Source organism: Hyla sarda, chromosome 8 (genome assembly GCF_029499605.1).
Source record: "Hyla sarda isolate aHylSar1 chromosome 8, aHylSar1.hap1, whole genome shotgun sequence".
Lineage (NCBI taxonomy): Eukaryota > Metazoa > Chordata > Amphibia > Anura > Hylidae > Hyla > Hyla sarda.
In genome coordinates, this window is record NC_079196.1 from 180700345 (window position 1) to 180726915 (window position 26571).

The following is a 26571-nucleotide window of genomic DNA, read 5'->3' on the forward strand; positions in this document are numbered from 1 at the left end:
GTTTTTCTTATCATGATTCTCAACGTTAGAGTTAATATTGCTAAAACCACAATGAGCCACCATGACACACTCAACTCTTAAAGGGGTTATCCAGGAACAAAACTATTTTATATATATATATATATATATATATATATATATATATATATATATAATCAACTGGCTCCCAAAAGTTTAACAGATTTTTAAATTACTTCTATTAAAAAATCTGAATCCTTTTAGTACTTATGAGCTGCTGAAGTTGAGTTGTTCTTTTCTGTCTAAGTGCTCTCTGATGACACCTGTTTCGGGAACTGTCCAGAGTAGAAGCAAATCCCCATAGCAAACCTCTTCTACTCTGTGCAGTTCCCAAGACAAGCAGAGATGTCAGCAGAGAGCACTGTTGCCAGACAGAAAAGAAAAACTCAGCTTCAGCAGCTGATAATTATTGGAAGGATTAAGATTTTTTAATAGAATTAATTTGCAAATCTGTTGAACTTTCTGGAGCCAGTTGATATATATGTATGTATATTTATATTATATATATTATATTATATTATATTATATTATATATATATATATATATATATATATATATATATATATATATATATATATATATAATAAACTTTTTCTGGAATACCCCTTTAAGCATCTGTATGTTACAGATTATTTCTCAAGCCTGACACTTCTATTTATTGGCCACAATTTTTTTACTTGCACTAAAGCCCTGTTTCTTAACCAGGGTACCTCCAGCTGTTGCAAAACTACAACTCCCAGCATTCCCGGACAGCCTCCGGCTGTCCGGGCATGCTGGGAGTTGTAGTGTTGCAACAGCTGGGGGCACCCTGGTTAGGAAACACTGCCCTAAGTATACGTGCTGTTCATGCACATATCATAAGATGCTTCCCATTAGCCTTTTTGGCCGATATGTATCATTGCATATTTTTACTATGTACTTTTATTTTATTATATTCCTTTCCTTGTAAGTGCAGATTAGAAGCAGATGACAGCGCTTAGATCGGAAGGCAGAGAAATATCATTTTATTAAGGTCATATGTACTAGATTGGAAGCAGGCTAAGCTGTAAACTGTGCAAGATAGAAGAAAGGGAATCCAGCTCACCACTCCAATGTAGTGCACGGATCAGTGCCCGGCAAGGCACACAATATGCAGAAGAAGACGATGAACCAGCACTTGAAGTACGATAGCTTTATTGAAGATCACATGACACTGTTAAAATGGACCATACCAACAGACTCGTTTCGAGCACATTCGCTCTTCCTCTGTGACGTCGCCGAGGAAGAGCGCATGTGCTCGAAACACGTCTGATGGTATGGTCGATTTTAACAGTGTCATGTGATCTTCAATAAAGCTATCGTACTTCAAGTGCTGGATCAGCGTCTTCTTCTGTAAACTGGACTGTTACATAAATGCTGCCCAGTATGTGACATATATATAGGGGGATATTTATCATTGTAGCTGTAGGTGACCCCTTTTTTTCACACCTTTTTTTGTGTGCTGGTAATGTGTAGGAGCACCACATTTCTTAAATGAATGCAGGTCATAAAAAAAGCTAAGCCAGGTCTGGGCTGGTGTATTTTTGCAACTGTTTGCGCAAAACGACTATTCACGTAAGTCGCACTTGATAAGTACATGTGCATAGTGAAGAGAATTAATGGTTTACTGCAAGTCAACATAAAGTCGGAAAAAAAAAAACACTGCGTCTAAACTGCACCATATATAGACAACAAAGCAGCTCTAAATGCAACGATTAATGTCCCCCATAGTGTCAGAGGATGCATTGTCCCCCCTCCCCCCCCCCCCCCCCCCCCTTCGGTGCTGTATGCAGACAGCTTATTCCATGTGTACATACAGCTGCAGCCGGGTCCTCTGGAGGAAGCATTTCCAATAGCAATGTGAAGTGCCGGCCATGCCTCATGTCAGTGTGATGAGCTCGGCGGTGATGACAGGGGCCGGTTTCACATTAACACATCCTGACTGCTGACTTATGTATCTCTCCTCTGGCTCACCCCTAAGGACATGTGCATTAAGTACCGATAGGGAGAGTGGAGTAGTAAGAGGCAGGCCCCAAGCTCTTTATGTACTGTCAGTCATTAAGATTTCCCCGTAACGTCTTCATGTTGGACAAGTGACATGAATTAGATCCGTCACATGGAATTACATTGTATCATTGTTTTTAAAACATCAAATATAAATATGTAAATATTGTGTTTATTTTGTGTTGACTTTCTGGAAGCACTAAAATACAGCCGACATAACCAAGTGCATGGTGTACTTTAATTTCCTATTGTAATAATAATATTTAGTAATAATAATAATGTTAATAATAATAATATTTAATAATTTCCTCAGCACTTTACCATTTTGAGGGTACAAATGAATACAAATATCAGACACTAATATTGTATATTAATGGGGTATTCCAGGATTCTTGTTTATTTGACTATGCTACAGGGGCTGTATAGTTAGTAGAGTTAATATAGTGTCTGTACTGTGTATGATGGATGATCTCGCAATTATTCTCTAATTTTTGCCACAATGTTTATTTTTCACAGCATACAAAATGACCGTAGTCTCGGGTTTTTCCAGTTTGCAGTGTGGCCTGAGACAATACCTCACTAGTATTGAAAGGGAGCCAGACTGCTTCAATGGTTGGATGGGATTGCTGGGTGGGAGGGAAATCAATCTGCAAGGAATTGTAGTTTTTCTACAGCTGGAGGCATCCTTTTTAGAAAACACTGGTCTATTGCATGGAAATGATTACAGGTGTGTTTTAATGGGTGGGGTGGCTGTGGGAGAAAAGTGACCTCACACTTACAAACAAGGGATCATGGGACTTGTAGTTGGAGAGAGGGAACTCCAACAGGAAATAGCCATTTTGCAAAAAGATAGCCTCAGCTTTATGGTAATCTCACAACATAGCCATTTAGCCCCAAGAAAAGCGCAGATCCTTCCTAAGCATGTCTATTACCATCTGGTAGGTAAGTACTTAAATCACCTTATGGTGGATAACCCCTTTAATATCAACTAACAACATTATAATATTACAAACTACATATTTAAAGGGGTTCTCCACCCCTAGACATCTTATCCCCTATCCAAATAGACTTGCATTGAGGGGGGCATGGCATGATATCACGAGGGGCGTGTCCGTGACTCCATGACCCCCTCCGCATTCTCCAAGAGTTCAGAGTTGACCAGATATGTAGACTTGAGGAACTTATGAACATCATTCGTATTCTAAAGTCTGTAATATTTGGTCACCTTTGACAACCTTTAAGAAATTCTAACCATTCCCCAAAAACTTTCACCTTGACTTCCCCATAGATAAAACATTGGTTGTACATTACTTCAACCAAACATATGCCACCAACCCCAATAGTAGACTGCGGGAGTCTATGTAGGAATTCCTCAATTCTAGTTAAGATTTACATAAAGTGGTGCAAGAAACATCTTTTTCTTATTTGTATCTGATTCTTTGTGTATTCATTTTCAGGGAGGATTGTACATACATCTTAAAGCATAAGTCTCATGCTAGAAAATGTATCCCCTATCTGAAGAATAGGGAATAAGTTTTAGATTGCGGGGGGTCCGAGCGCTGGGGCCCCCCACAATCTCCTGTTCGGAGCCCCTGTGCTTTGGCACAGGAGCGCGTCACGACCCCTGCCAGAAGCGGAGGCCGCCACACCCCCTCCATAAAGCTCTATGGGAGAGCCAAAGGTTACCGAACGGCTCCCCCATAGAACTATATGGAGGGGGCATGGTGGCCTCCTCTTCAGGCGGGCGGTCGTGACGCGCTCCTGTGCTCAAGCACATGGGTTCCATACAGGAGATTGCGGGGGGCCCAGCGCTCGGACTCTCCGCGATCTAAAATGTATCTTTCATTTTCTAGCATGAGACTTGTCCTTTAAAGGGGTACTCCGGTGCTTAGACATCTTATCCCCTATCCAAAGGATAGGGTATAAGATGCCTGATCGTGGGAGTCCCGCCGTTGGGGACCCCCGTGATCTTGCACGCGGCACCCCGTTTGTAATCAGTCCCCGGAAGCTATCACGCCCCCTCCCGTCGGCTTGCATTGAGGGGCGGAGCGTGACATCACATGGGGGCGGAGGCATGACGTCACACGCCACCGGCCCTGTAGTCGCCCGTAATCAGACCCGGAGCGAACACGCTCTGGGGACTGATTACAAACGGGGTGCCGCATGCATGATCACGGGCGTCCCCAGCGGCGGAACTCCCGTGATCAGGCATCTTATCCCCTATCCTTTGGATAGGGCTTAAGAAGTCTAAGCACCGGAGAACCCCTTTAAGGTAATGTATAATTTTAGAGGTAGCAGTAGTTATTGTTGTGGTAGTAGTATTTTTTATTTGCATATTGTTTCGATTAGCGCCAGTCATACCCATCTCCTTACCATGCCCCATTTCATTGTCTGGGCCCTTCAATTTAACTGATCCTATGGGTATAAATTGGGTTCTGATCAAGAAACCCCAACTAATATATCCAAATACCCTTATATATTGCTGTGAGAAATGTGTCCAACAGCTTTTTTCATCTAACAATAAGGTTGTGTTGTTGCATAGTTTTAGCTGATGTCTTTGTTATTCCATAATAATATACTCCCCATGTTCTTTTGTGATTCTGGAGTCGTACGGATCCCCAGTACTCACTGTTCCTGAACGGGTTACATCTCATGCTAGATATCATGGATGACATCATTATCCATTTATACACTGCATTATGTTATTTAACTAAAATCTCTGACCTTTACAGCAAAAGTGGTATAATTCTATCGCTTACAATAACCCCCAAAAAGAGTGTGTCATTGCCAGCCATTATCTTAAGACTTATGATTTGTGTAGCGGCCTAAGATGTGATGTAATTGTGACTCATCCTAGAAGGAGCTGGCGGCGGGATTTACAGCAACTTTATCTATTTTTTTCGTGGTCTGTTTCATCTTTTTATCTGGTATTACATATTTAGTACTGCTCCTGAAAGAGTGTGCTGTTAACTTCTTTAGAAAAATGGATGACTTTTTCCCCAATTAGAATAATCTTATTTTCATCTACACTGTCGACATTGGTCTGGGACATCAAGTCATTCCTCCTCCTGAAGGATAAATTCATACTACACGTTGTTACCATCCAGATGGTTAAGATTATACAGTGTATTTGCATTGGTATTAGTCCAGGAGATGGGACTCCTGTTCCTGAATGAAGAAATATGAGCACTGGACACAATTCTGGACCTCCGACTCATTGACTGGTCAGCCATGTAAAAGATCCAGACATCAGCCGAAGAATGTGCTTGTGTGGCCCTAAAAATCATAAGGGATTAAAGGGGTACTCCAGTGAAAAACTTATATATTTTTTTTTTAACTGGTGCCAGAAAGTTAAACAGATTTGTTAATGACTTCTATTAAAAAATCTTAATCCTTCCAGTACTTATTAGCTGCTGAATAATACAGTGGAAATTATTTTCCGTTTGAAACACAGCTGTCTGCTGACATCTTGAGCACAGTGCTCTCTGCTGACATCTCTGTCCATTTTAGGAACTGTCCAGAGTAGGAGAAAATCCCCATAGCAAACATATGCTGCTCTGGACAGTTCCTAAAATGGACAGAGATGTCAGCAGAGAGCACTGTGCTCATGATGTCAGCAAAGAGCTCTGTGTTCTAAAAAGAAAAGAATTTCTGCTGTAGTATTCAGCAGCTAATAAGTACTGGAAGGATTAAGATTTTTTTTAATAGAAGTAATATACAAATCTGTTTAACTTTCTGTCACCAATTAATTAAAAAAAAAAAAAAAAAGTTTTCCACCGGAGTATCCCTTTAACCTTCAAGTTGGCCTTACTATATAAGGACAACTATGACGTGATTAGCAAGATGAGGGGACACAGCTCAAGGCCTCTGTTTTTAAGCTTTTGATCTGGCAGACTTAGGGTGTCCACATATTATGAACCTATATTGGGATTTAAGAGACCCAACTGTGATATGTTCCCTTTCATCATCTTAAAACTAAGAAAATGCAGGGGGTAAACAAGTCGTCTATAAATGGAAGGACATGACTTCCCGGATACATGTTTCCAGCTGTGAATACTATACAGAGCCTTTGCTTGAATGTTTCTTAACAGGTGAAAGTGATCCAAGTGGCTCTCAGTGGAATGACAATGCCTTCCTCTTCCCCACAATGAGGTTAAAGACTAAAGAAACCGATCCTGTTCCTCTGAAGGGTTCTTCAGGCATCGGTATTATCCTGGAGCTCCCTTTTCAAGTCTTCCCGCAATGATTAATTAAAGAGTGTAAAAGCTTTTGTCACCCTATACCCCCGTGTCAGGCTCTCATCTCCTTTTACTTTTTGTCCGGAATTATAAGACCTTATATAACGGATATGAAAGGTACAAATGAGTTTTATAATCCAGAATATTTATAATCTGCAGCCAGAAAATCAAGGAGACTGAAGCTGTTTATGGGCATACGCAAGTCCGCATAGATGGGGAAGGCTATATGTAGACAGATCTACGGGCGTGTGTCACATGCATAGAGCAACTTTACTGTTCTCCATACAAACATTGAAGTATGTTTTGTAGTATTATTTTTTTTTTGACAAAAATTGATAGATCCCACTTTAAGGGATCTGGTTAGAATAATAGGGCTGCTGGCTTTACAATATCCATTGTTTCGGTGAATGCCATTGTGGAGCAGGTTAAAGACACCGATCAGGCATCCCTTTTTTATGTATTTTGGACAGCATTTTGCATTTGTAAGCCAGAGAGTGGAACCTACAGAGAAAAAAATGTAAACGTGTAAAGAAAGAATTTGTACTGATTCAGTGTTTTGGGCCGAGTTCTGGTCTTGGCTTACAAAGGGTGCGTTCACACGCTCTTTGTTTTTGCGGGTTTTCCGCTGCGTATTTGAAAGGGTGCGGGCTCTTCTCGGCTGTCCATAGCAGATTGTCCACTGCGGAATTTACTCTGCGGAAAATCCGCCGTAGAAAATCTGTTGCGGATAGCCGAGTAGTGCCCGCACCCTTGCAAATACGCAGCGGAAAACCCGCAAAAACAAAGAGCGTGTGATCGCACCCTAATACTGATGCAAAATAATGCAGTGTAAAACCAGACTAAGGTGCATTCGCAGGAGCTCCTATTGCCTGTTAATTCTTTTTATTCCTGGTATTTTAAAAGGATCCTGTCATCACGTACCTGCCGTCTGAACCACAAGTCATTAGAGATGACCCCGGTGAATTCTTCCTGCCTGCCGGTGTGAGGTGAAAAAATCAAACCCGTGAAATTTAGTAGATCATGACTGGACAGTTTTTTTAAAGGGTTTTCCCACCATTGCCATTTATCAGTTAGACACAGGATATATCATAAATGTTATATTATTGGGACCCCCACTGATCACTAGAATAGAGGAGGTTGAGTGGATCGATGGTTGAGCTTGCACGCTGCCACTTTACTTAAAGTTTGTGGAACTATGGAATATAGCCAAGCACTGCTCAACCACCATTTTGGATCTCCGTGCTAGGGATCAGTGGGTCCCCCAGCTATCATCCATATATCACCCATACTATGGATTGGTTATAAATCAAATATGGGTATATTTGTTTAGGCTATAGTTATAGTAGGATACGCTCCACCCCCCATGTTATTCATTGTGATCCATGGTCCATTGACACAGTGAAATAAATGCCCATTTAAATTAACAGGATGCATCTGTATACTGGGCTTCATATACTCTGCCTTCTTCTTCATGGAATAATAAGCACTTACCTAAGAGTCTGTGCTATAGTGCTGGAGATCAGCAACCATCCACCGTGCTACATCTGAAGTTCAGAATTTGACCATGATGGTCTGAAAGGGGTATTCCAGAAAAAAAACTTTTTATTTATTTATTTATTTTTATATCAACTGGCTCCAGAAAGTTAAACAGATTTGTAAATTAAAAAAATCTTAATTCTTTCAATAATTATCAGCTGCTGAAGTTAAGTTGTTGTTTTCTGTCTGGCAACAGTGCTCTCTGCTGACATCTCTGCTTGTCTCGGGAACTACACAGAGAAGAAGAGGTTTGCTATGGGGATTTGCTTCTAAACTGGGCGGTTCCCAAGACACGTGTCATCAGAGAGCACTTAGACAGAAAAGAACAACTTCATCAACTCATAAGTACTGAAAGGATTATTTTTTAATAGAAGTAATTTACAAATCTGTTTAACTTTCTGGAGCCAGTTGAGATATATATATATATATATATATATATATATATATATATATATATAATAATAATAAAAAAAGTTTTTTCCTGGATAACCCCTTTAACTTTACATATTCAGTGAAGTAGCATTCTGAACATGATAGTTTGCATTATAGTTCTAGCATATAATACAAGCCACAGCTGCCTCTTACTGCAGAAACACCACATACAGCTTGGATTGGCTCATATGATGCAATTCACACTGGGGGAGATTTATCAAAACCTGTGCAGAGGAAGAGTGGTGCAGTTGCCCATAGCAACCAATCAGATTGCTTCTTTCATTTTCCACAGGCCTCTTTGGAGGCCTGTGGAAAATGAAAGAAGCAATCTGATTGGTTGCTATGAGCAACTGCACCACTCTTCCTCTGCACAGGTTTTGATAAATCTCCCCCATTGTTATTACTGCACATTACTGATGTAGAGACTAAAGGTCCCAGAATGAAAATCACTATAGTAATGCCTATATAGACACTGAACAAGCAGCGGAGGATCTGAACTCAGGGTCAGAAGTATCACACATAAATATTGATTTGTTTCCATTTAGCGTTAACAGACCCATAAGACATTGATTTATATGCTGTCCTAAAGAAGAAAGCAAGTGCTTGTTCCTTGTGTGCTTTTCCCCAGATCTTCCAACAGAGCGTTGGATCTTGCTTCACAAGACTGATGTATGAGGCTTAGCTCCATATAAGAAGACAAGCCAGTAATTCCTCCAGTTCTGTTTCGTTAAATCAAACAAGGCAGATCTATGAACGCCATATGCTGCCCATGTATTATTTATACAACATCACAAGGTTCAGGTTGGATTACACTCCGAAATGTCATTTTATATAGAGTATCCAATGCTGTAAATCATCTCTGTGTTTAGAAGGGGAAACTGAAGTATTTCTACCATTGAGATTGTAGTGTATTTGTTGGTCTTGATTCTTAGGATTGGATCATGGCCACCAATATTAGTCAACAGGCAATCTAATGGTTGGGTTCATACTACCATTGCTCTGGATCTGTTTTACGCCTGAAATCAGTAGTAGCCTTCGGCAAACCCTATAAACTTTGTTGGGCACTATTGGGTTTTCAGCACATATTTTGAAGGGAACCTGCAGTGGAGGCACCCAATGTAGCCTGATAGGATGCCCCCAGCTTAATGTGTATAAAGAGAGGCCGACTGTTCCACCATTTATGCTATTGAGGAAAACAAGGTTTAGCATGTTGGCATTTAAAAGAGTATGCCTCCCAAAGACATCCCAACCAAAGAATAGTGGATAAGAATTCTGATTGCAGGGGTCCCGCGGCTTGGACCCTGCGCAATCTCCATGCAGCACCCGGAATCCTGCTCCAGTCTCGTAATCAGTGGGTTTCCCCGGACTGGAGACATGATGCTACTCCCCCTCATGACTTCACGCCACGCCCCCTCCATTCATGTCTATAGGAGGGAGCGTAATGGGGCTGTTACTTTAGTAGAACCCATTTTGGTGGCCTTTATGACCTTGGCATCTAGAGCTTGCCCATCCAATATCACATTGAATCCAACGTATTTTTTTTTTTTTTTTTAAATAGCTAAACTTAGGCACCCTACAGAAATGTTCTTTAGCCACTTTTTGATATAATAATTTGTAATTTTGTATGCTGTACTAATGTATGTTTGGGCACTATGGGAGAATTGATTATTTTGCAAGCATCACATTTTTGGCCCTGGCATCTTATTAACTTCTATTCTACACTACTAGGGCAATATCTTTTAGACATCTATACATGTACTCCGCAAAAAATGGGGTGTGGAGAAGGGCATTTATGTTTTCCCAGCATATTTACTAATGGAAAATGCACTTTGTGTCAAAAGCTACACAAAAAAGAAAAGAATCTGGGTTGGGTAATACATGAGGAGAGGTCCAAATTTGTGTACAAACATGCACCTACATAGTAAATAACCAGGGCATCAAATTGCACTGCACACAATGCAGTCAAACATTAATACCCCCCCCCAATAGAAGGTTTTGCACAAGTTACCATTTAATGTAGGGTTGGCTCTTGGACCCATCGTTGCCATCATGTTGACAAACATTTTACCTAGGAAGTGACATTAAAGGGGTTATCCAACTTAGAAAAATCTATCCACTGTCCAGAGGATAGGGGATAAGTGTCAGATTTGACCGCAGTCGCGGTCGGACCCCTCACAATCTGACACTTATACCCCATCCTTTGCCTAGGGGATACATGTGTCTTTGCTGGACTACTCCTTTAAAGGGGTTATCCAGGAAAAAAAATAAACGCCCAGTTTAGAAGCAAATCCCCATAGAAAACCTCTTCTAAACTGGGCGGTTCCCGAGACACATGTCATCAGAGAGCTTAGACAGAAAAGAACAACCTTAACTTCAGAAGCTCATAAGTACTGAAAGGATTAATATTTTTTTAATAGAAGTAATTTACAAATCGGTTTAACTTTCTGGAGCCAGTTGATATATAAAAAAGAGGTATTTTTTTCCTGGAGAACCCCTTTAACTCTATTTAGATTTATTAGGTGTTTATAAATAATTTCTAGCATTTTACTGAGATTATAAAACTAAGAATTTTTTATTTTTTTAAGTATACCACCAAGGCCTCCATTTTAGTATGAACACCTGTTATTATTATAGTTTATCTGCGCTCGAAAATGATTTCTCCAGACTTGAATGGTTTGTCCTCTGGTTCATGATACTTTTGTGATCCTTATTTATCTTTCTAGCGCTTTTCAGACAAGTATTTGATGGTATTTTTCCAGCAACAGTCTAAACAGCCATTGTCCTTTCAATAAACGGTGATAGAGGAGTTCTGGAGGTCAACGGTATGGCGCTATAGAAAGTCACTCGTTGTGAGGTTTGTGTTTTTCAGGCGGCCGGTTGTATTGATTGTTTCCAAATTGATTTTGTAGAAGCCACATACATGATAAGATGTAAGACACCGAGCTGTTCCCTCCTTATATGAGGCTGCAAATGCTGAATTCTTTATGTAGGGGTAGCATTGGAATTTTTATTTATATTTTTCATTTATATAGCACTAGGATATTCTGTAGCGCTGTACAGAGATTGTCTCATCAGTGCGTTCCACTGTTGCAGCAGTTGGGGGTAAACCAGAGTACCCATGCAAAATTTAGGGATAACATACAATTCAATGTGGATACTGCCTTTTGTAAGATTTAAACCCAGGCTCCCAGCACTGCAAAGAAACCATTCTAATCACTGGGCTACCATGCCGATGCACCATGGATTTTAACTACTTAAAGGAAGCTATAGGTCTGTTCACCTTTCATTTGGAGGTATGCATTGGGAATATTTGCGAACGTATGCTACTCAATAGGGTAGTGTTTCTCAACCTGAGTGCCTATGAAACTCTCCACCAGAGGAAGTGGTCATGGGGAACTCAAAGGAGGCCCAGATACATTTCTGAGGAGTAAACAGCTGGTTCTGGGAAAACCTGGCAAGGCTACCACAGAACTCCGGCAGAAAAATCTGATTTCGGCTTTAAGGCACACACCCGAGAGTTGTGTGCAAAAGCAGGCTTTATTATTTCATAAAACATGCAGGATAAATGGGACAACGCGTTTCAAAGGTTCATCCTTCTTCTTCAGGTCCTTTACATATACCCGGGACAGGGGGTGGGATTAAACTCCCCCCTAACCCCGAGATCCACACTCCCGCCAATTTTTGAATTTGCAATCCTGTATATATACATGGGGATGTTGTATGTTATGTAAAGAACCTGAAGAAGAAGGATGAACCTTTGAAACGCGTTGTCCCATTTATCCTTCATGTTTTATGAAATAATAAAACCTGCTTTTGTAGACAACACTTTTGTCCTCTTTGTATCTACACCGCTGGCACAGCGGGACCAACTGCCGGCTGCCTCCCGACACTGCACACCGCTCGCTACCTGTTACATGCGATCGCCAGTGTTGTGCCTGCCTGCACAACACCAATAGGTGAGCAATATTCTTACTTTGGACAACTGTCCAACCTATTACAATTAGGATTAATTGCACTATATTGCACCATCTCTGCTTTTCTTCCCCTCTCCTGCTGGATACAATTCTGGAGAGTAATAATGTTACAGGTTAAAAGGGGAGATTTATCAAAACCTGTCATGGCAACCTATCAGATTGCTTCTTTCATTGTTCACAGGTCTCTTTAAAAATGAGAGAAGAAATCTGATTGGTTGCTATGGGCAACTGCACCACTGTTCCTCTGCACAGTTTTTGATAAATCTCCCCAATAGTCTCTAGATTCTGGAGGTGGGACGTTAATCCAGGGATTTATTCTGATGCCAAAATTTAGAGTTAGGCAGGAATTACTATCCCTAAATTGAGGAAAATTGGCTTCTACATTGTTGGGTTTTTCACCTTACTCGGGATCAACACTAAAGGGTTATAGGCTGAACTGGATGGACAAAATTTTTTCAGCCTTAGGGCGCATTCACATCACGATTTCAAATTTACATTTGTCTAGTTTATAGGATTTAATACTTCAAAATCGTAGAGAATTGTATGTTGACAAATCATATCCAACGCTTTCTCCCGTTTTGGTCTGTTTATGTTTTTGTCCAATTTTTTTTCTCCGGATGGAAAACCGTGGTTGATCACAATTTTCTGTCCAGATTTAAAAGCAGAATTAAATTAAACGTTTATTTTATTTTTTATTAACCAATCAAAGAATAGAGAAACGCTAAATATATCCAGTTGTATTTTTTAACATTCAAGTTCATACGATTTAAAGCCATCCATTTTAACAATACGTAAGACAGATGCAAAAATCATGGTGGAAATGCAGCTGGACAAACTATGTAGACAGGAGGAAGTATGATCGAAGCATCGTATTGTGTTTGTCTACTATCTTGGATACACGTGGATCTGTATAGGCGCTCTACAATAAAACGGTAGCGTGTTTCTATTCAGTACTTATTGCAGAGTTGCTTAATTTCTCATATGAGATGCACTGGAATAATAATAAAAAAATAAATATGATTGTAAAGGTGAACATGACCTTTAAATCTGTCAGTCTGGATCAGAGTGAAGATGAATTCCTGCTTTCCTCTAATCCTGTCAGGATATGGGCTGTTTATGACAGCCTGTAGTCTGTGCTGCCTGTACAATTTACTGGCCGCCATAAACAACAGCGTATGGGCCCTGACAGATCTGCCGGGCCAACATGGCCGTCGTGAATTCACTGTACCCTGCATCTGGATTAACTGAAACTTACAGCTTGTCATAGGATGTGCCATGAAAAGACATCTATATGAAATATTCATGGATATTTTGCTAACGTGGGATCAAAATTTGATGGTTTGAATTTATATAAGTTAAAAAAAAAAAAAGTGTCACCAAACATTTGGATGCAGTATAGATAATATACTGGCCGTATGAAAATCATTGCCAGGAATGGTCATATAGGATTCACTTGGCTGGATACAACTGTATTGACTACTGGATACAACTCTATTGACTTTTGACCTCATTCACATTGCCATCGGACACCGCTATTCGGCCAGAACGAAGGGAGTTTAGCGCAGAAAAAATAGTGCAAGCTCTGCTAAAATCCTGTAAAATTACCGGGACACTGACAGACCCCATGCAAATGAATGGGGGCCGTCAGGCCCCGGCAGTAGCCATTTGCACCTGACCAGTTTCAGGGTCCGATCGGCTTAAAAAAAAAAAGAAAGCAAATCGGACCCTTAACGGGTCGGATGCAAACAGCTGTGTGAACTTAGCCTTAAAGGGGTTATCCAGGAGAAAACTTTTTTTTTATATATATCAACTGGCTCCAGAAAGTTAAACAGATTTGTAAATTACTTCTATTAAAAAGTCTTAATCCTTTCAGTACTTATGAGTTGCTGAAGTTGAGTTGTTCTTTTGTCTAAGTGCTCTCTGATGACACCTGTCTCGGGAACTGTCCAGAGTAGAAGCAAATCCCCATAGGAAAACTCTTCTACTCTGTGCACTTCCCGAGACAAGCTGAGATGTCAGCAGAGAGCACTGTTGCCAGACAGAAAAGAACAACTCAACTTCAGCAGCTGATAATTATTGGAAGGATTAAGATTTTTTTAATAGAAGTAATTTACAAATCTGTTTAACTTTCTGGAGCCAGTTGATATGTGTATATATATATATATATATATATATATATATATATATATATCTCTTGTATTTTAGTCCGGCCTTATCGAAGATGACTCTATGGGGGAGATTTATCAAAACCTGTCCAGAGGAAAAGTTGCTGAGTTGCCCATAGCAACCAATCTGATCGCTTCTTTCATTTTTCAGAGGCCTTTTCAAAAATGAAAGAAGCAATCTGATTGGTTGCTATGGGCAACTCAGCAACGTTTCGTCTGCACAGGTTTTGATAAATCTCCCCCTATGACTCTACCCACAAGGATATTGGGGGAGATTCATCAAAACCCGTGCAGAGGGAAAGTTGTCCAGTTGCCCGTAGCAACCAATCAGATCGCTTGTTTAATTTTTCACAGGCCTTCCTAAAAATGAAAGAAGCGATCTGATTGGTTGCTATGGGCAACTCAGCAACTTTTCGTCTGCACAGGTTTTGATAAATCTCCCCCTATGACTCTACCCACAAGGATATTGGGGGAGATTCATCAAAACCTGTGCAGAGGGAAAGTTGTCTAGTTGCCGGTAGCAACCAATCAGATTGCTTCTTTAATTTTTCACAGGTCTTCCTAAAAATGAAAGAAGCGATCTGATTGGTTGCTATTGGCAACTGTGCACATTTTCCTTTGCACAGGTTTTGATAAATCTCCCCCATTGTGATTCTGTATCGGTTGTCTGTACGTAGCGCTGCCGTTGAGGCTCCAGCTCCTTTTAGTTCACCTTCTCAAATTCCTCACATCGCCCCCTTCGATTTCATTGACATCATATAGCTGTCAGTTGTCAGGACATAAAAAGACAACGTGTGGATTTCCAACAGCTGTGGAACTATTAGTCCCAGAACGGCTTGTCTGCCAGCTTCTAGCAAAAATCACAGAGCCAGACGGTGCCTACTATATCAGTGTTGTGTGTGAGGTTTATTACTTGTAAAACTGATACATTTCAGCGCAGCGCCTTCTGAGTCATATAGAGCGGATCTGTCTGGAGGGAGGCCAGAAGACGTTCTGCACAGCGGCAAAGGGCCGTACCATAGTGCCGAGAGAGACAGAATGCTACTAGTGACCGAGCTATTGGTCTGGGCTACACGTTTCACACTCAACATCTGGAGAGCTGTCTGCCCTGGGAGTGGTCTTCAACCTGCAGACCTCCAGATGTTGCAAAACTACAACTCCCAGCATGCCCGGACAGCCATTGGCTGTCCGGCCATGCTGGGAGTTGTAGTTTTGCAACATCTGGAGTTCCGCAGGTTGGAGACCACCGCTCTAGATCATTACCGGACTATAGAAAAGAAACAGTGGTTGAGTATGAAAGCCGAAGGAAGGGCTGGAGGGACAAAGCTCTGTTTCTCAAATACATTGCTTCTAATCTCCATCCTTCCTACACCCCCACCCCAAAGAAAGAAATAACAAATTAAAAATTTTAAACAAAGTAAAAGAGTCTAACATGAGTGGTCCAAACAATTCTCAGTGTGCGCCTCGTGACTAACCAGCGCCACCAGTGCCCAAACCAGTCACGAGGCAAGCTGAGGATCGATTAGACCCCTCACCAATCATTACACTCTTTTACAGTGATCCCTCAACTTACAATGGCCTCAACATGCAATAGTTTCAACATTTGAGGGCCATTGTAACTTGAAACCAGACTCAACATACAATGGCTGGAAGAATTGACCAATCAGAATGGGCATTTTACTGGTAAAACCCCTGTATTACTGAAGTGCATGCACTGGATTCCTGTCTGGTAGCGCCCCCCACAGTACAGGGAGGTATTACATGTTCTGCACTCTTTACCTGTGCCAGGGTTAGCTGCTCCTTTGGACACCAGGTAAAGACGACTCCATTATACTTTTTTTTATGACATTGCGTGTACTGTACAGGACCCTGAAGAAGCTCCTGTCCTCTACATAGACAGTGATTACAGCTTCCAGCAGCTCTTTCTTACCTTTATATGTAAGGATTTGCTTTATCTATATTAGTTATCTACCTATTTTTGTTTACTCCTCACTTTTTCCTATTTTTGAATGACATTTTGGTGGCTTCAACCAATCACCAGGTTTCCATAGAGTTATGGTCTCAACATACAATGGTTTCACCATACAATGGTTGTGCTGGAACCAATTAAAGGGGTACTCCACCCCTAGACATCTTATCCCCTATCCAAAGGATAGGGAATAAGATGTCAGATCGCGGGGGTCCCACTCCTGGGGACCCCCTGGGATCTACCATGCAGCACCCACCTTTAGCGGCTTCCGGAACTGCTGGAGGTCCTCCGGCTGAGTCCATCTCGACCACTAGGACAGAGCATAGTGACGTCACCGCTCCGCCCCCGTGTGACATCATGCTCCGTCCCCTCAATGCAAGTCTATTGGAGGGGCGTGACAGCTGTCACGCCCCCTCCCATAGGCTTGCATTGAGGGGTGGAGCGTGACGTCACACGGGGGCGGAGCCGTGACGTCACTATGCTCCGTCCACCTGATTGCCAGTAATCAGACCCGGAGAAAACACGCTCCGGGGAGTGATTCTAACGGGGTGCGGCGTGGAAGATCACGGGGGTCGCCAGCGCCGGGCCCCCTGCGATCAGGCATCTTATCTCCTATCCTTTGGATAGGGGATAAGATGTCTTAGCGCCGGAGTACCCCTTTAATATTGTAACTTGAGGGACCACTGTACTTTGTTGAATTTTTTTTGGGTGGTCAGCCCGCACTGGTTAGACACATTTCATTGTCAGTACATATGAAGGTCTATGGACTATGCTAGTACAGTGTTGTCAGTCTAGAGCCAGCCGAGGTATAAAAATACCGATCCTGATATACCTATACTTAGCGAGCCAGACGCCGGATGGATTCTCCCACTCTTCCAGCAGGGTTATGGTCTAGATCCAGTAAATTTGGTAGTCGCGTGTTATTCTTTCTACAATTATGGGAAATGGTTTCATTGTTCCAAACCACAGACAATGTTTGTTAGAAATCCAAGCTCCACCAAGCAGCTTCCAATCAATAGAATTAACTGTAATTATAGGAGATTTCTATTGAGCTGGGTGAGAAGTGCAGGGCCGGTCTGCAGTGTTTTGTGTTTCGGGTGTGATGTACCACAATAACCACAAAGCCCTAGATTTACCATTGTCCTGTTAAATTGGAGATTATATCTGCTGGGATTGTATTATAATCTAATGTTATGGAACAACAGATTTTGCCTTCATTATTCCTAAAGCAGAAAAGTTTTTATTAGTTTAGATAAGATGTAATTAGAGATGAGCGAACTTACAGTAAATCCGTCACAAACTTCTCGGCTCGGAAGTTGATGACTTTTCCTGCGTAAATTAGTTCAGCCTTCAGGTGCTCCGGTGGGCTGGAAAAGGTGGATACATTCCTAGGAAAGAGTCTCCTAGGACTGTATCCACCTTTTCCAGCCCACCGGAGCACCGGAAAGCTGAACTAATTTATGCAGGAAAAGTCATCAACTGCCGAGCCGAGAAGTTCGTGACGAATCGAATTTACTGTAAGTTCGCTCATCTCTAGATGTAATATTACTTTTAATGACCCTCAGTTTTCTGAAAAGGGGTTGTTCTGGAAGAAGACATGTGTATTAGGGGTGTGAATCGCCAAGAATTTGGCGATTCAAATCGCAATACCAGTGTGGCGATTCGATATATCCCGATATATCGCGATACCGTCTAGGTGACGATACATTGCGATATATACCGATTCTGGGAGCATTCATAGATCCCAATAGACGCCGCTGTCAGCTTTGACAGCGGCGATCTAGTAGTCCGGTGCTCACTTTTCTCATTTTATCCCGTCCGGGCTGCAAAATAAAAGAAAACGCACTTTATCTTACCTGCCAACGAGCCCCCGAAGCTCCGGTACAGGTGTTCGGTCCCCGGGCTGTATTCTTCTTACTTCCTGTTAGCCCGGCACGTCACACGGAGCTTCAGCCTATCACCAGCAGAGGTGGGACATCGCTGCGGCCAGTGATAGGCTGAAGCTCCGTGTGATGTGCCGGTCTAACAGGAAGTAAGAAGAATACAGCCCGGGGACCGAACACCTGTACCGGAGCACCGGGGGAGCGTTGGCAGGTTAGATAAAGTGCGTTTTCTTTTATTTTGCAGCCCGGACGGGATAACATGAGAAAAGTGTGCACCGGAGTACTCCTTTAATAGCCAGCCGCGGCGATCGCCGCATGCTGGCTATTAGCGGCGGCCCCTGGCTACTGAAATCAGCCGGGGGTCGCATAGTACGGAGCGGGCACGAGTCGGAGCCCGCTCCATACACCCAGAGAAACGCAGTGTCAAGATCCGGCCTGCCCGGCTCCACAAATGTGGAACTTTTATCTCCTGATGCCCAGGACATGCTTTTCCGGGCGTCAGGAGATAAAAATTCCACATCCCTAAAAGAATCGATTCAAAAATATTTTGAATCGATTCAGTATCGGCAAATGAAAAAATCGCGATTATCGCGAGAATCGATTTTTTCTTACATCCTTAATGTGTATATGTCATATTAGGCCTGTAGGTGTCATGTTTTTTTTTTTTTTTTTACACAGTGGTTTCTGCTTGGTGGCATCCTGCGCCTCCATTCATTTCAATGGCTACCATATTACAGTACATTTTCCCTAACAATTACAGCTAAACACGTAGCAAGAAATCTATTTATCTATCTATCTGCAGCACTCCATAAGTTAAGAAAAGGAATTTATTCCATTAAAAAAAACGTGTAAAAGTAGCAGCAACGTTTCGATCCTTTCCAGGATGGCTTGAGAGGGATCATGGAAATCGAAATGTTGCTGCTACTTTTATACGTTTTTTTGATGGAATAAATTAACTTTTTTTGCTCAATTTTTATCTATCTATCTATCTATCTATCTATCTATCTATCTGCAGTGGGGCAAAAAAGTATTTAATCAGCCACCAATTGTGCAAGTTCTCCCACTTAAAGATGAGAGGCCTGTAATTTTCATCATAGATATACCTCAACTATGAGAGACATCATGAGAAAAAAATCCATAAAATCACATTGTCTGATTTTTTTAAAGAATTTATTTGCAAATTAAGGTGGAAAATAAGTATTTGGTCAATAAAAAAAAGTTCATCTTAATACTTTGTTATATACCCTTAGTTGTCAATGACAGAGGTCAAATGTTTTCTGTAAGTCTTCACAAGGTTTTCACACACTGGGGGAGATTCTTAAAAACTACTGTAATTTCTCTTCCAGCGAGATTATTCACACCATTTTTTTTTCTCCTCACATTTTCAAAGGTCTCTTGTGCTGCTTTGAAAACATGAAAATATGTAAAAATTAATTTATGCGCCAAAAAATTGTATGTGTTGCATCCATATTGTTTGTTTTTTTTTGTGCCCAAATTGGCGAGTATGGCGCCAAAATCTGCAATTTTGGTGCTAAAATTTGCCGCTCTTTGCGCCAAATTTTACATCCTAGAAAATTCTGGCGGAAACATCTCATGAAATATTCCATGGTTACTAGTGCCCAGACAAGCGATAACTGAATAAATAAAACATTTCTGAGCTTAAATGTGAGTGAAGGTGCAGTGACCAAGAAAATAAAGAAATAAATATATATATTTTTTATAACATTTTTCAATAATAATTATTTCTTTTTTTTTAATAATTACTTAAATAACACCTTTTCCCCCCCAAAAAAACTAAGAAAAATCAAAAACAATAAAACTGCAACCATTACTGTGATTTCTACACTTTAAGAAAGCTGGTTTGAAATTTTTGATGTAAACTGGACTCTCACCCCTTTGAAAATATCATGTAAAGCAGACAATATACGTGGACATGCCCACTTTTACAAAACTGATGTGAACAGTGTAAACCACAAAACAAATCTCTTTGAAAATGTGGTTGATACTTTTCGCGCCAAAAATTTGGGGATCTCCCCCACTGTTGCTGGTATTTTGGCCCAATCTTCCATGCTGATTTCTAGAGCAGTGATGTTTTGGGGCTGTCGCTGAGCAACACAGACTTTCAACTCCCTCTAAAGGTTTTCTATGGGGTTGAGATCTGGAGACTGGCTAGGCCCCTCCAGGACCTTGAAATGCTTCTTACAAAGCCACTCCTTTGTTGCCTGGGCGGTGTGTTTGGGATCATTGTCATGCTGAAAGACCCAGCCACGTTTCATCTTCAATGCCCTTGCTGATGGAAGGAGGTTTTCACTCAAAATCTCATGATACATGGCCCCATTTATTCTTTCCTTTGCACGGATGAGTTGTCCTGGTCCCTTAGAAAAAAAACAGCCCCAAAGCATGATGTTTCCACCCCTATGCGTCACAGTAGTAATGGTGTTCTTTGGATGCAACTCAGCATTCCTTCTCTTCCAAACACGACGAGTTGAGTTTTTACCAAAAAGTTCTACTTTGGTTTTATCTGACCATATGACATTCTCCCAATACTCTTCTGGATCATCCAAATGCTCTCTAGCAAACCTCAGACAGCCCCGACATGTACTGGCTTAGTCAGGGGGACACGTCTGGCACTGCATGATTTGAGTCCCTGGCGGCGTAGTGTGTTACTGATGGTAGCCTTTGTTACTTTGGTCCCAGCTCTCTGCAGGTCATTCACTAGATCCCCCCGTGTGGTTCTGGAATGTTTGCTTACTGTTCTGGTGGTCATTTTGACACCATAGGGTGAGATCTTGCGTGGACCCCAGATCGAGGGAGATTATCAGTGGTCTTGTCTTCCATTTTCTAATAATTGCTCCCACTGTTGATTTCTTCACACCAAGATGCTTGCCTATTGCAGATCCAGTCTTCCCAGCCTGGTGCAGGTCTACAATTTTGTTTCTGGTGTCCTTCGCCAGCTCTTTGGTCTTGGCCATAGTGTAGTTTGGAGTGTGACTGTTTGAGGTTGTGGTCAGGTGTCTTTTATACTGATAACAAGTTCAAACAGGTGCCATTAATACAGGTAACAAGTGGAGGACAGAGGAGACTCTTAAAGAAGAAGTCAAAAGTCTGTGAGAGCCAGAAATCTTGCTTGCTTTGTAGGTGACCAAATAGGTATAGCTATGATGAAAATTACAGGCCTCTCTCATCTTTTTAAGTGGGATAACTTGCACAATTGGTGGCTGACTAAATACTTTTTTGCCCCACTGTATCTATCTTATAGCCATTTTTCTGCATATATTTCTATCTATCTCTCTATTATCTATCTAAACTATTTTTTTTTATCTTCTTTATATATATATATATATATATATATATATATATTATTTTTTTCTCTCTCTTTGTTCTGTTTATCTGTATATCTCTCTGTCTATCTCAGATCTATGTGACATGTACATGACATATTCTTACATTATGGTGTTCACAATACAGCCTATGTTTTTATCTGCTATAATTATGAAAGCTATAAAAAGTTGCAGTGATATTTTAGCCCTCATCCTGCAGGCTCTCTGGACCGCGGCCATTGGAGGTCACATCGCTGATACCTGTATCGCTCATCACTTCCATGTAGTGTTTCTGGCAGCTCCACAACTGTAAGGCAACTCCTGACATTGTTAATCATTCTAATTGAGTCTTGGCCTTTGTAGCTGTCTGCTGTCTATAGGGCTTTTATGTTATTCCTTATGTTTAGCAATGAAAAACCTGGCTGATGTTTATTATACAAGTATGAGCTTTATTTATTTAAAGGAAATGTCCACTTCTAATTGTTTTATTGTATAGCACATCTGCCCTTATTTTATTCCTGGGTGTTATATGCAGTGTATTGTTAGCTGTCACTACAGCCATACTACGGCCTACAGTTTCTCGGACAGGAAGTAGCTAGCTGACACTTCTTAGCACAGTTCATCTCCGAAGCTCTCCCTGAAGTCTTTCCTGGATGCCATCCTGCAGGGATGAGGAAATGCCAGTCAGTACGGCCATTGTTTTGGAGCCCAGTGTTGAATTGTTGTGTATGTGAAGATACCATTGGTGTTGCATCTTAATGTATATAGGTGGGACAGAAAATCCATATTATTGTGTGCATTTGGTACCGTTGGGCTGTGTGTCCTCATTGAGAACATTAAAGAAACCACTGAGACCAGCTGTGGTTGAGAGTAGAGGTCTTGGCCTATACTTGGCCTTAGAAAGATGTCATTGGGAGTGAAGCTTATGAATCCTCCATGTGAGGACAGTGAGGCTGAATGTGTGAAATAGGTCGGGGCTAGGAAGACAGAAAAAGATGGACAATCCCTTTAAAGGGGTACTCCGCCCCTAGACATCTTATCCACTATCCAAAGGATTGGGGATAAGATGTCTGATCGCTGGGGTCCCGCCGCTGGGGACCGCTGCAATCTCGGCTGTGGCACCCCAGACATCCTGTGCACGGAGCGATCTTCGCTCTGTGCCAGATGACTGGCGATGTGTGGCGGAGGCTCGTGACATCACAGCCACACCTGCTTAATGCAAGTCTAAGGGAGGGGGCGTGATGGTGGTGGGGCATGATGTCACAAACTTCTGGCGCTGCACCCAAAGCTCTAAACAAACGCTGGGTGTAGCAGTGAGAATGCGGGTGTCTCCAGGGCCGTTTGAAGGAATTTGGGGGCCCCAAGCAAAATGGACAGGAGGGCCCTCCCCCCTTGATGTTCACGCACGTCACGCTCTAGGGCCGGCGCCAGGACGTAGTAACGCCGGCCCTTGAATTCTGGGAGTGTGCCGTGAGCGAAAGTCGATACGAGTCCCCCACATTAGGTGCAGCAGAGTTCCCCCTACATTAGGTGCAGAAGAGTTCCCCCCACATTAGGTGCAGCAGAGCCCCCCCCACATTAGCTGCAGCAGAGTTCCCCCCACATTAGGCTGGCAGTGCTCCCCCACATTAGGCTTGCCATGTTCCCCCCACTTTAGGCTGGCAGTGTTCCTCCACATTAGGCTTGCAGTTTTCCCCCCACATTAGGCTGGCAGTGTTCCCCCCACATTAGGCTGGCAGTGTTCCCCCACATTAGGCTTGCAGTGTTCCCCCACATTAGGCTTGCAGTGTTCCCCCCACATTAGGCTGGCAGTGTTCCCACCACATTAGGTTGGCAGTGTTCCCCCACATTAGGTAGGCAGTGTTCTCCCACATTAGGTAGGCAGTGTTCTCCCACATTACGTAGGCAGTGTTCCCGGTGCAGCAGAGTCCCGTCCCCCCCCCCCCCTCATTAGCTGCAGCAGAGTTCCCCCCACATTAGGCTGGCAGTGCTCCCCCACACTAGGCTGGCCGTGTTCCCCCCACTTTAGGTTGGCAGTGTTCCCCCCACATTAGGTTGGCAGTGTTCCCCCACATCAGGCAGGCAGTGTTCCCCCACATTAGGTAGGCAGTGTTCCCCCACATTAGGCTTGCAGTGTTCCCCCACATTAGGTAGGCAGTGTTCCCCACAGACATACAGCCTCCAGCCATATACACTGTATGCCTGTGTACTGCCCACTTCAGTGCTCCAACCACTGTTCCTCCAGTCCGGCCATAGCATTAGTTGCTTGGTTTGCCTGTCCTGTAGCGACGGGCCTGGGCGTCTCGGGTATCCTTTGGATAGGGGATAAGATGTCTAGGAGCGGAGTACCCCTTTAAGAGCTCCTCATGCCTGTGTCATTATGTAAACTAGTCACTGGTAGCTGACATGAAGATGATGGCTGCCGGTAGAGGTCAAGCTCCTGTCAATGTCTAAAACATATATCTTCTGTTCTCCTTTCTCCTTAGGGATTATACAAGTGTGAATAATTACAGATTGTGCTGTGTAAGCTGCGTGTAGTTTGGAAATGAGAATAAATTGATGATAATAGGTTGTAGCGTACAGTTTGGAAATGAAGAAAGAAGGAGGTGGAGGCGGTAAAGATCCTTGTGTTTTGTTTTTTTTTAAAATATTTTTAGTATTTTTGAGTCACTTCTTGTTATTCTAGAACAAAAATATCAGCAATATGTATGATGTCACCTCTTCATTTTATTTTGTTGTATTACTAACAACAATGCAATAAAAGTTTTCCATACATTGCCCTATGATACACTTGTGAGATAAAGCTTTGTTAACTGATTGTTTTCATGTTTTGTAGCTACTATAGTGGTAGCATGCATGTGTGTACTGTGGTCAACTAGTCAGTGACTAATTCACACTCTAGAAGTTAATTGATCTTTAATATTATCAGCAAGATGGTAGGGAATAGTAATGTTGTGAAGGAAAGTATAGTAAAACATTTACGTTAATTAATTGGATACTCTGGTGGAAAACATTTTTTTTTTTTTTAAATCAACTGATGCCAGAAGGTTAAACAGATTTGTGAATGACTTCTATTGAAAAAATCTTTACTCTTCCAGTACTTATTAGCAGCTGTATGCTACAGAGGAAATTCTTTTCTTTTTGAATTTCTTTTTTGTCTTGTCCACAGTGCTCTCTGCTGACACCTGATGCCCATATCGGGAACTGTCCAGAGCAGGAGAAAATCCCCATAGCAAACCTATGCTTCTCTGGACAGTTCCTGACACGGACAGAGGTGTCAGCAGAGAGCACTGTGGACAAGACAAAAAAAAAAAAGAATTTCCTCTGTTGCATACAGCTGCTAATAAGTACTGAAAGGGTTAAGATTTTTAAATAGAAGTAATTTACAAATCTGTTTAGCTTTCTGGCACCAGATCATGAAAAAAAAAAAAAAAAAGTTTTCCACTGGAGTACCCCTTTAATCTCTAGTAACATATCATAGGCCAATGTATGTCACCAAGCTAAATACACATTTAACCTGCACCATATTACAGGTGGAATCAGCATAAACCAACCCGATATGGACCATACATTGGACCTTGCATTTTTAAAGGTGGTCTTTCTTTCTTTTTCTTTCTTTCTTTCTTTCTTTCTTTCTTCTTTTATAAATAATGTAATTTGATAGACTTGCACCACTTAATAACACCTTTCTAGGTGACCAGTATCTCAAGAACATGTAGCTACACAGCAGACTGTCCTATTATTCTACACAGGTTTGGTTTAGGTTCCACACACAAGATTGTATAAAAGATCATACAGAATCAGTATATAAAAAAAGGGGGGGGGGGTACAGGAACAGGAAACATCGTAAGTTACAGGTATATGTTATCTGAGGGCCAAAAAGAAGACTAGGTTAAAGGGGTACTCCGGTGGAAAACTTTTTTTTTTTTTTAAATCAACTGGTGCCAGAAAGTTAAACATATTTTTAAATTACTTCTATTAAAAAATCTTAATTGTTCCAGTACTTATTAGCTGCTGAATACTACAGAGTTTTTTTAGTTTTTTTTGGAACACAGTGTTCTCTGCTGACATCACGAGCACAGTGCTCTCTGCTGACATCTCTGTCCATTTTAGGAACTGTCCAGAGCAGCATATGTTTGCTATGGGAATTTTCTGCGTTCCAAAAAGAAAATAATTTCCTCTTTAGTATTCAGCAGCTAATAAGTACTGGAAGGATTAAGATTTTTTTAATAGAAGTAATTTACGAATCTGTTTAACTATACTCACAGCTCTAATAAGTGTTATATATTTCCCCAGTTTACACTGCTCAGTACTGCTGTATTATGTCATTCATTCTTCTGAGGGTTCTGAGTTAGGCTGGGTTCACACCACGTTTTTCAAATACGGTTACCGTACACGGTTTTCCGCTAAAAAACGTATGGCAAAAACCGTATGCAACTGTATACAACCGTATGACTCCAAATTAAAACGTATACGGTTTTTCCCCGTACGGTTCTATCCGTTTGCATCAGTTTTTGCCAACGGTTTTGCTATTTTGTTGGAATTAGTTTTCCAGCAATTTAATAAAGTTACTATTGTTCTATTGAAATTCCAATCTGCGCATGTGTCAACTCCAAAAACGGATTAGAAAAACCGTGTGCAACCGTATTCTGAAATTCTATGTACGGTTCTCATAGACAACAATGTTAAAAGAACCGCATACGGTTCGCATACGGTTTTCCAACCGGAGGCAAAAACGCGGTCGACAGTGTTTTTGCCTACGGTTGAAAAATCGGCAAAATCGTATCCGAGGCAAAACGGATGCAACCGTACACAACATTTGGAATATGGTTTACAATGCATTCTCTATGTATATGGTTTCGGATACCGTCGTATACGTTTTTTTTGCGGAAAACCGTATACGGTTACCATATTTGAAAAACGTGGTGTGAACCCAGCCTAATAGAGATGTTGAAGAGAAAGATCTCCTGTTCTATGTGCAGTGTATGAAAGATATCATACAGCTAGTCTACA

General features: G+C 41.6%; 1 protein-coding gene across 2 annotated transcripts in view; it reads left to right on the forward strand.

Moving 5' to 3' along the window:
- Positions 1-26571, forward strand: part of XYLT1 (xylosyltransferase 1) — a 340609-nt gene that overhangs the window by 93694 nt on the left and 220344 nt on the right. The window contains exon 2 of one of the 2 annotated variants that reach the window (XM_056536896.1): positions 7183-7265. The exons of the other annotated variant lie outside the window; for it this stretch is intronic. The gene's annotated coding sequence lies outside the window, so the exon portion shown is untranslated. The remainder of the gene's footprint in view (positions 1-7182; positions 7266-26571) is intronic. 2 annotated transcript variants of the gene reach the window in all.